An 11,467-nucleotide genomic window follows, 5' to 3' on the forward strand; every position below is an offset into this window, starting at 1 on the left:
TTCATGTCCCATTGAGTACCATGACGCTATGAGACACTGGTAGCAAAGGCCCATTGAAGTGGACTCCGCAGACGGCATTGACTCAGTTTAGGTTCATGTCCCATTGAGTACCATGACGCTATGAGACACTGGTAGCAAAGGCCCATTGAAGTGGACTCCGTAGACGGCATTGACTCAGTTTAGGTTCATGTCCCATTGAGTACCATGACGCTATGAGACACTGGTAGCAAAGGCCCATTGAAGTGGACTCCGTAGACGGCATTGACTCAGTTTAGGTTCATGTCCCATTGAGTACCATGACGCTACGAGACCAATTGGGGTCTTAATTAGTCTAATCCTGCACTATCTCTTGATGTGATACTAAACCCTAGGCCTTGATAAACTGGACATAAAGGGAAATAGCATTTACAATGCTCCATTTACCACGCATGCCTTTTCCCCGCATGCCTTTACAACAAAATGCCAAGTATATATATCAGATGTGTGTGTATGTATCACCTACAGGCGGTTGCCAATAGGTAGTTCTAGTTAGAATGTAGTTTACATAGGAAGAGCGTTTTTTCATTTGCCAATATCTTTGGTGTCATTTGACGAATCCTCGTGAAATTTTTAAAAGTAGTTTGCAACTCACTTTAGCTGCTGTCTTTTTTCGAGGTGATCTGTCAAGCGGGGGCTTAGAAAAAAGGGGGGTCCCAAAACGCTATTTCCCTGTGTTAATTTCCAAAGGAAATATAGACATGGCTACAGCCCTGACCTGCTTAACAGAATGACACCAGATTTGGCAGGAAAATGGATATTGATTCTGGGAAGTGCCTTTTTGTGATTTCTTTAAATCTGTACATTAGTTGCAGAGTTATTTAAAGAAATACCTTGGGACACAGAGGACCCCCAACACTTCCCAATCTCGTGCTGTGATCTGATTGGCTACCAACACTTCAAACCAGGAAGTGTTGGAAGCCATCTTGTCACTCTGCTTGAATCAAGTCACAGAAAAAAACATTAAAAAAAAGAAAATGGTGTCGGGTAGAAACACCCTGACCCCACTGCGTCTCTTCGGGGTAGTCCCACAAGGACCTCGCATGACCAAAAAAGCATTACAAAAATAATTTCAGCAGGATCCGTGGACCCTGCCGAATTCTTTGTTGTTAAACCAAGCGTGGTCTCCTGTGTTGGCCCCAGGTGGGCCAGGTCCAGAGGGCATTTCTAAAAATATTAGAGTGAGGGGCACACAGGTCCCCCCCATGAAGCTGAATATTGCCCCAGGGGCCATCACCTACCCGGGGCTTCTTTAAAAATGAAAGTGGGGGAGGGTCGCACAGCAGGGCTCGAAAAAGCCCCAAAATTGTACTAGTCCTGCAGATCTAGTACCTTGGAAAATCCCCTCGACCTGACTGTAACCTACTTCACCTCCGTCTCTGAAAACAGAGCAAAACTGACAAGATAACAAGATTTAAAGGCATCTTTATTGCTCATTCCCTTTGTGAGCAATAAAAATGCCTTTAAATCTTGTTATCTGGTCACTTTTGCTCCGTTTTCAAAGACAGAGCACAAAAGTTAGTTTTTCTTCCTACTCGTCAGAAAGGGCGAGTAGGACCTGAAAATAGCTCGTCCTAATCAATTTTCCCTCTCAAATGCGAGCGAGCGAGTGGATTTGTCGAGCCCTGTACAGCCTCCCCCACTGCCCAGGAACCATCACCTCCCTGGAGGCTTCTTGACTCCCCACCTGCCCCGGTGTCCGCCACCTCCCTTGGGCTTTCTCTTTACACAAAGCGTGGGTCGCGCGGACCCCCCTTCCTCCACCCTGGGGGCTGCCACCTTCTCACGGCTTTAATTTTAAATAATGCGCGGGCACACAGAACCCCTGCCACCTCCCTGGGAATTTTGTCAATTTGGAAGGGCGGGCCTGTGCGGTCTTCCCAGAGACCCAGGGACCACCTCTCCAGGGCTCTAATTTTAATTGATGTGTGGGGGCCACACAGACCCCCCTGCAACCCCAGGGACTGCCACCTCTTTTTTGTTAAATGCATTGCAGGGGACATATGGCCCCTCTGCAGCCCTGGGGAAAATATGAAGAACCTGCAGCCAATAATGGCCCTGGGCACCCCCAGGGCAGACTCCTGCTATTTCCCGGGGTGCCCACCCCTGGGACACAGCTGTTTGTTGTGGCTTGGCGGGAGCTATACCGCTCCGGCCAAGCCACAGCAAACTGTGTTCCACTTCTAACAAGCAAGAGCAGAAAAAATTGCTCTTGCTTGCTGAAAGCGGGGCATTATGGGGCAAGATTCTAGAGTTTAGTGAGGATTATTGTATTAGCTCTCAGCTGAGCCTGAGAGCCTGCCCCCTGAGGAGGGTTTTGATATTGGATACTATAATATTCACTGCACTTTAGAAATTTGTCCCATAATGCTTTGCAGGGCCTTTTGGTTGGGATTGTATTTTTGCCCATACCTGTGCCTGGGGTGGTCCTAGGAGGATGGGACCACCACCAAATCATTTCAGCATCGTGTGCTGTTTGTGTTCAAGGATTCTGCTTGGTCCTCTCCCTAGGTTAGGAAGGACCAAAGAATCATCACTTCTCTCACTGCTTGCTGTTTTTTTGTTTTCACTTTTGTGAGATGATTATATACATTTTAGCATGTGATAATGTTACTTGTCGTTTTCCCAAGGGTATGTGAGGATTCTGTTTTCTTAATTGTGGTGAGACGGAATGGAGTTGCGGAGCAGAATTCACAGAGTTTTTGATCAATTCCACAGAATTCGGTGTAGTGGTACTCCGCCAACTATGCCCACTCTTATCTGTGTGTTCATATTTTGTGTGTGTGTTTTTGGACCTGTGCAAACCTTTGTATGTGTATTTCTTTGTAGGTACACCCTTTTCTGCCGTAGAAGATAGACAGCCTCTTTTAATGAGGTATTCCCCAAGCCTGCCTTACAAATTAAAAAACATATTAAATGACATTAGCACACCCGCAATTTTCTATGTATTCACAATCACATTTATCCCAAACACGGATTGTTTTTCCTCCATTCCTACTTTCAAACTAGAGACGTAGCTTCCATTTGCGCAGCAGGTGCAGTGGCACCAGGGCCCACTGAACTCCTAATTATTGCTGTATTTCACAGTTTAACATGGGTCAAAGAGGGAATTTCTTTCTTGGACTAGAGCCCCTGACACACTGGCTACTGCTGTCACCTAGCCTTGCTGGAGAACAAATGTTATTTGCGAGAGGGATGCTGTATGAAAGAGTAAAGACTCGTTGGATATTGTTCTATTCGTGAAATACATCAGCTTTAGAGTTGGAAATGATTATCAGCCCGTCAGTGGCAGGAAGTTCCATCAGGGAGCATGGCACTGCTTAACAGGACTGAATGTGAACACAGCTAAGTAGGGGAAGCTGCCCAGCGCATTACCTTTGCTTGTGTTCTAGGCCTTGTCATAAAGTTTGGCCAACTTAATTAGATATGGTGATCTCCTGTATGTGCTGCAAGCAAGTACACCATCCCGCCGAGATATTAAGGCGCTAAGAGCCCTGTCCGTTGGGGAAGGTTACTTGCGAACCACAGAGACTTGAAGGTGGAGCAGCCATAAAGACAAGCCCAAGGGCAGTCTGGAGGTCAGCCAGCGTGTAACCCTTATTACGTATAATCTCTTTAGTTCGGATGGGGCCGGTAAAAGCAGTTATCTTCCCCACGTAAATATGAAATCTGGAAATACAGAGCATATATATACTTTAACACTGAAAACTGCCAACATTTCTGTGTGAAAATGTGGGCGAAATGAGGAATTACAAGGGGAATTGGAGAAGTATATCACAAAACGTGTAATAAATGATTAGAGCAAAGCTATTTCCAATGGGAGGGCCAGCACTTTGTACAGTTGTCCGGTACTTCTATAGGCAACTGTGCCGCGCCGGTCTATTCCAATGCCTTCATGAAATATTTTGAAGAAAACAATATTCTGAACCTCAATTCTTGGAAGACACATGCCAGGATTTTCCTAAGGTACATTGATGACATCTTTGTCTTGTGGCAAAGAGACCATGAATCTTTGAACAATGCACTACTACAACTGAATCATATTAATGATCGCATTCAATTCACCCATGAGGTCAACCAAGAAACTATCATCTAGAAACTGACCTACACAGAAAATCCACTGATAAGAATAACACTCTGCATTACAAATCTTTTCACCAGACGGCTTTGAAATACCACCTACCACAGCAAACGAATAGTATCTGAAACTACAAAGTTTGAAGAACAGACAACCACTATGATCAGACGGTTTGAACAAAGAGGTTATCCGCAAACCATTCTTAAAAATGCCAAAGAACGTTGTGATAAATTGAGTCGACAGGAGGCATTGACCTTTAAAAACAGAGACACCAGCAAAAGACCTGTGGTCGTATCGAAATATACAGTCAACCCGAGATCATATAAGACATCTATACTCAAACATTGGTCAATCCTAGGTACTGAACCTGGTTTCAAGCACATTTTTCAAGGTCCACCATTATTTGCCTACAAAAGAAGTCACAACCTAAAAGAAATGATCACCAAACCGAAACAAGTAACCTCCACCATCTACAAAGGCAATCAACCTTGTTTTAACTGTCAAAACTGTAACAACCTTATCAGAGGGTCAATCTTAAAACACCCCATGAAAGGCACCGACATCAAGCTGAAACTCAATGCCACATGTGATACCGAAAATCTGGTGTACATCATCAAATGTCCTTGTGGATTGATCTACAGAGGGAAAACTTTTCGCAAGTTAAAGACACGTATTAATGAACACAAAAGCAACATCAGGACTCAAAACCTTAAATCTTCTGTAGCAGCTCACTTTAAAGAACTTAGACACAACATCAGTCAATTACGATTTGCTGCTGTTGAAGTGGTGCCTAAGCGTGATGACAGAGACAATACTAACTTTATCTTGCAAAGGGAAAATTACTGGATAAAATTTCTGCAATCATCAAAACCTTTGGGTTTAAATGATCGGATGGAATTTTTGTGTTACCTATGAAGTCATGAATTATCTGTATTTCTTGATATCTGTTTCTTACATACTGTCTACATTTTATCTACTTTTTTCATTTACTGGTACATTACTGGGCAGTATTAATCCATTCAGTTTCACTATTTGCCTTTCATCTTCCAAATACACTGTTACAAGATGGCCACCACCATATGTGTCCTCTTTCTATGTTTACATTTCTAGTTCACATTCCCCCTTCACTATTTCTTTTTCACGAACACACGCTTTGGTGCAAAGATAGCTGAACGGCGTTGACACGCTGTTCGTTTCTGAACCTTCAAGTAAGTTTGGTCCACTCGCCGCTAGCACATTCTTTTAACCGACCGCACTTCTCCACACTGTATATCCGGCTTGATTTATCTGGGCTCACGCTCTTTCTTTAACTTGGTACTATTTTCGGCACACTTTACTTTGACACATTATCTCACTTGGTAATTACGATTTTCATACACTGCCTATCCTGTTTTCGTTTTTCATTCCAACCTCGAGCTACTTGCACTTTCTAATATTCATTTCTTACACCTCGGGTAAACGTGATAAATTCATGGTTTATTTCTGATCAGGATTTCTAGGGACCATCAACTTATCTTCCTCTTCATAGTGCTTGATATTTTGGTTTTATGCTACTCATTTTGTGTAATTTTACTTATGGTTTTTGATACAATTATGGTTGAATCAGTAATGATTTTGCAGCATGTGATTTATTTTATTCTGTAAATGTGTTTGTGCAATGTGACACTTGAAAAGATCCTACATGTACTTTTTCTACATTATTTTCAGACTACCCCTGACGAAGGACTTTAAAAGTCCGAAATGCATTGGGTGAACTCTCAATGGTCTTTCTGAAAATCTTGGGAAATTTAAGGATGTTAAACTAGCAATCAGCTACATGATACATACAATTTCCTGTGAAGAAACATGGAATAAATTACGATGGAAATCATGATTTTTTGAAGTTTGAATATATTCTTCAAGACGTTCACACGTCAAATTGGTTTTGCTCAGAGAGAAGACACTCATTCCAAGTGTCGTAACCTGTTTATAGATGATTAGAGGACAGCCGCGTTGGAGACCTTAAATGTGTAGTGATGTTTGTTTTAAAAACACTGTGGTTGTTGTACACTGGGTTGCACGGTTGAAGGCGTGAGTCGAAACACGTAGGCATTGTGTGTTGAGTGTTGCTGCATTATAGAATTAATAAAACAGTAGTGAGTGCTTGGACAATGGTGTGTCGTCTTCGTGGGACACAGAGTGAGAGTGCGGCTGATCGTCCTTTGAATGAAGTCGTTTTGAGGTAGTTTATCGCAGGGCCATTGTTGTAAATCATTATGCGTGGTTAAGGCATATGCATGGTAAAGACTTGCGTGGTAAAGGTGTTACGTGGTCAAGGCATATGCATGGTAAAGACTTGCGTGGTAAAGGTGTTTTGTGGTAAAGGCATACGTGGTAAAAGCATTTGTTGGAATGTTTGACATTACAATTATTCTAATCCTGCACTATCTCTTGACTTGAAACTAAACCCTGAGCGTTGATAAACTGGACACAGACAGCCCAAAAAAAGTGTTCACATCCTCAGTTAGGACCTCCCAGGTGAGCTTCTGAAATGAAGCTTGTGAGATCCGTACTGCCAACCATGGCCTCTTCACTATCAGGCCATTATCATACATCTGCTGTGTGCATCCTTCAAGTGTGTCCCCTGCCACAGCTAACAATGAACCCTGTTGAGTGAGTACACAGACCGAGGGGATTAGGGAGCTGAAGGACATGGAATGAAGTAAACCTGGATAAAAGAAATATGGGAATGGAGAAATGAGACTTCACCTGTGGACATCAGACACCTCCTCCCGCTCTACCAAAGCCCTGTTGAGTCACAAAGTAGCATCCTGGCCTTCAGACAGACAACAATAAGTCAAATATCTTGTAAATGTTGAAAAACAAAAACAATTATTAATATGCACACATCTGTTTGATGCTTGATATTTCAGTTAAATTATTGGTTGTGATGGATTCTCTGTATGGATTAAATGACTGATATAGTTGAATAATAAATTACATGATTTAATGTTTGTTTGCCAAATCTGTGAGCGCAACATAAAGTCGGGCCCATTATAATAACCCCTCATTCTGTTTTACAAAAAACCCTGGAAGGAGCTGCTGATTGAAATACAACAGGATCTTAACTTTAACTAGTTTAGGAAGAACTAAAGTCTTAGGGGCAGATTCATGTCGGACTTGTGCCACGTTTACGCCGCCGTTGTGTAACGCAACGGCACAGAAACGTGGCCCATCCCTGTGACCTATTTACAATGTGACGCATCTAGGCAGATGCGTCACGTTGTAAAGCCCTGCGCCACATGGAACCTGCGTCAGGTTTCATGTGGGCGTTCTGTCGCAGGGTGGGCGTTCCCTCGTAGGAAAGCCCCGTAAAACTGAGGCAGTGAAATCTACAAGATTTCACTGAGTCAGTTTTACGAGGCTGCTGCATCAAATCCTTACGCCTGCTTGAAGCAGGCGTAAGGAGTGACGCACCACGTTATGTATGGGTGGCCTCTGTACATTGCAGGAGTTGCGTCGCACTTGCGACGCTACTCCAGCAATGCGCCGGCCGTACACCACAAGATGCGTCACGCATCTGCCCTTCCTTGCACCATGGTACGCCGCATTCTAAATGCGGCGCATCTGTGGTGCCGCAAGGAGGGAATTGCGTGACGCATCAGTTCTGGCGCATCCCTGCTGATTTGCAGAGATGCGCCAGAACTCATAAATCTGCCCCTCACTTTTGTAAGTTGTCATTCAGTTCAGAATCAGGCACTAGTTTAAGGGAGATGGATATATATTACGCTGATAGAAAATCCACCTCAGCTCAGGATAATGCTCCAGTCTTCTAGGTTACTAGGATCCAGAAATGCTTGAGCCAGGAGGGCTGTAAATGTGTTGAAGGGGACTTAGGGGCCTATTACGAGTGTGGCGGTCTTCCAATGGGACTACCACAGTGGAGGTACCAGGCAGACTGCCAAGCCCATTGGGAGCCCGCCGCCGGATTATGACCTAAATCCAGGGTGGGTGGGCGTTGAAGCAGCAGTCTCGCGGCGGCTGTATTAGGCTCATTGGAGAACCTAAACAGCATACCACAACCTTAAGAGTTCCTGCAGCACGTTCCTGCGCCATGTCATGCATGCCACACTGTGCAGGAACAAGAGCGCAATTCCATTGGGTGGCACAACATGTGCCTCCCGCATGCAACCCCAGGAGCAGAATCGGCCGGGGTCCTGTGAGGGCCCCCTTACCTGCATGTCCTTTATCCTTTTCATGGCGGGGTACCCGCCAGGGAAAAGGACGGTGGATATGCAGACCGTAATATGATCGGCGATGCCGGTATCGGCACTGCCAACATATTCGGGGTGTTTGCAGACCGCTTCCACAGCAGGATCCTTGATCCTGGTGGGGGGGGCGGTCCCACCACCACACTCATAATACAGCGGACAGTCCGTCTGGATGGTGGCAGTTGGACCGCAACCGCGAGTAGGGCAATCATGAGGACCGTCGCACTTATAGAAAGACACTTAATAAGCTGCCAGGTAAAGGCGGGAGTTGACATTTGAGCTGATCCAGTGTGAACAGGAAAGCATTGTGGAAAAAGGTGTCTGGAGTTACCTTTGTCATATATACTTCCTAAAGAGCTACCTTTGTCATGTATACTTCCTGAAGAGTTACCTTTGTTATACACTTCCTAAAGAGTTACCTTTGTTATATACTTCCTGAAGAGTTACCTTGGTTAAATATTTCCTGCAGAGTTACCTTTGTTACACACTTCCTAAAGAGCCACCTTTGGTAGATACTTCCTGAAACTGAATTAACGGCAGCGCTTCCTGATTCCTCTCTTTTTCCACCATCTGTTCTGTTTAATTGAAATCTTGTCCATGTATATCTACTTAAAACTGTACCTGTAGCACGAGTGCTCTGTGACTGCCCTTTCTTTAGTAAGTTACTCAGTGAATAATGGTAAATCACTGCCTTTTCAGAAGTAAATACAATGTGACATGTTCAACTACAGTTTTAATGAAATATCCATGTATGGTAAAATGTTCCTTACTAAATTTCAAATATGGTAGAGAAGAGATGTCTTCTACAGCTGGTTAAATATTGTGTATTCACATTCTTTATGTTTGCATTTAGTAATATTGCATTGCTTTACATCCAACAGAAAATAAGTCTTAAATGCATGGATTGATTATGAATAATGAAGATAAAACATCAAACCTGCAAAAATTATCAAAAATAAGGAGCTCCAAAAACATCAGTGAAATCAGAGGCAGAGGACAGATCCAGGAAGAAGCAGTCAAAGGCAATTCAGTGAATACGAGTCTGAGCTCTGCACCTCGACACCCCAAGACGAAGAAGTGACCTCAACAAAACAAAGACAACAAAACTGATAAACCACCTGCATAAACAAGAGTCCAACACCAGCTTTGATCATGAGGCCGGTATGAGAGTTGGAGGAAGGTCTAGTGTCTATTTGGGATCCATAGCTTGGAACAAACTCTTTGAGCTGTTAGCAACATGATAATGTTATTGGCTTATTCTCCATGTTTGAAACAACCGGATTTACTTTCTTTTCTGACCTGTGCTTGGCCCCAGGACACTCTTTGGAGTAGCTGTACACATTACGAGTCGCTTCACCATCATGATATGGCTAGAGCAGTGCTTCGCTATCGAAACTGGCAACAGACCAGCATTCAGTGCTCTAGGTGTATTGCAAACTCTTTCTAGCCAAACCACAGGCACCTGGGAAAAGCACAACAAAGTGGAGCATAACAACTGAAGGCTAAAGGAAAGCGGAGTTCTGCTCTCTGAAATACAGAGTAGTGCCCCAATTTACACCTTCCGGAACGAAGATTAAGCTTTACCCACAAGCATGTGAAGCCATTATCCAATCTAAAGATGCAATCACCCACAAGGAAGCCTTAACTGATATTGTGAATGTGGCAGGTATTTAGTGAGTCTTGTATTTTATTGTTAAATCGGAAATCAAGCGTCCACAATATCACACACATACAGGGAATGTGAAAATAACGCAAGTAGTTTATTAACTATGCTGACCCTTCAGGAAACACGGTCAGGAGAAAAATCGTGCAATTCCACTGAATATGTCAAGAACTTTAGCCAATTAGAAACCATAAAAGAGCATCAGCGAATACAAACAGGGGAAAAACCATACCATTGCAGTGAATGTGTAAAGAGCTTCAGTCAAATTTCAAACCTCCGCTCACATCAGAGAATACACACAGGGGAAAAACCATACCATTGCAGTGAATGTGTGAAGAGCTTCAGTCAGTTATCACACCTCCAAAGACATCAGCGAATACACACAGGGGAAAAACAATACCTTTGCAATGAATGTGTAAAGAGCTTCAGTCAGTTATCACACCTCCAAATACATCAGCGAATACACACAGGGGAAAAACCATACCGTTGTAGGGAATGTGTGAAGAGCTTCTGTCAGTCACAAGAACTCCAAATACATCAGCAAACACACACAGGGGAAAAACCATACCATTGCAGTGAATGTGTAAAGAGTTTCAGTCAATTATCAAGCCTCCATAGACATCATAGAATACACACAGGGGAAAAACCATACCATTGTAGTGAATGTGTGAAGAGCTTCAAACACATTTCACAGCTCCACACACATCAGAGAATACACACAGGGGAAGAACCATACCAGTGCAGTGAATGTGTAAAGAGCTTCAGTCAGTTAACAGACCTCCGGAGACATCAGCGAATACACACAGGGGAAAAACCATTCCAGTGCAGTGAATGTGTAAAGAGCTTCAGTCGGTTATCAAACCTCCACACACATCAGAGAATACACACAGGGGAAAAACCATACCATTGCAAGGAATGTGTAAAGAGCTTTAGTTCGTCAACAGACCTCCGGAGACATCAGCGAATACACACAGGGGAAAAACCATACCAGTGCAGTGAATGTGTAAAGAGCTTCAGTCGGTTATCAAACCTCCACACACATCAGAGAATACACACAGGGAAAAACCATACCATTGCAAGGAATGTGTAAAGAGCTTTAGTTCGTCAACAGACCTCCGGAGACATCAGCGAATACACACAGGGGAAAAACCTTACCATTGCAATTAATGTGGCAGTAGTTTTACTTACTCTTCAGCATTAAGAAATCATCAGCGAGCTCACAAAGGGGAAACAAATCTTTTAAATGCCATGAATGTTTGAAAAGCTAAAGTCCATTATCAATCCTAAACAGGCGTCAGCGAACACACGCAGAAGAAAAGCCTTCAAGTGCAATGAATGTGAGAAGAAATGTAGTCAATTATCAGGCCTATGTAGACATCAGCTTGCACTCACTCTGTAAATACTGTACAACTGTAGTGAGTGTAGAAGTACCTTTAGGAA

The 11,467-nt window shown here is 43.5% G+C and overlaps 1 pseudogene; it reads left to right on the forward strand.

Annotated features, from left to right (window-relative positions):
- The first annotated feature begins 9,963 nt into the window (after positions 1-9,963).
- On the forward strand, positions 9,964-11,194 carry LOC147738128 (uncharacterized; annotated as a pseudogene).
- Positions 11,195-11,467: the final 273 nt, after the last annotated feature.

This window comes from Lissotriton vulgaris, chromosome 1_1, assembly GCF_964263255.1.
Source record: "Lissotriton vulgaris chromosome 1_1, aLisVul1.2, whole genome shotgun sequence".
Classification (NCBI taxonomy): Eukaryota; Metazoa; Chordata; class Amphibia; order Caudata; family Salamandridae; genus Lissotriton; species Lissotriton vulgaris.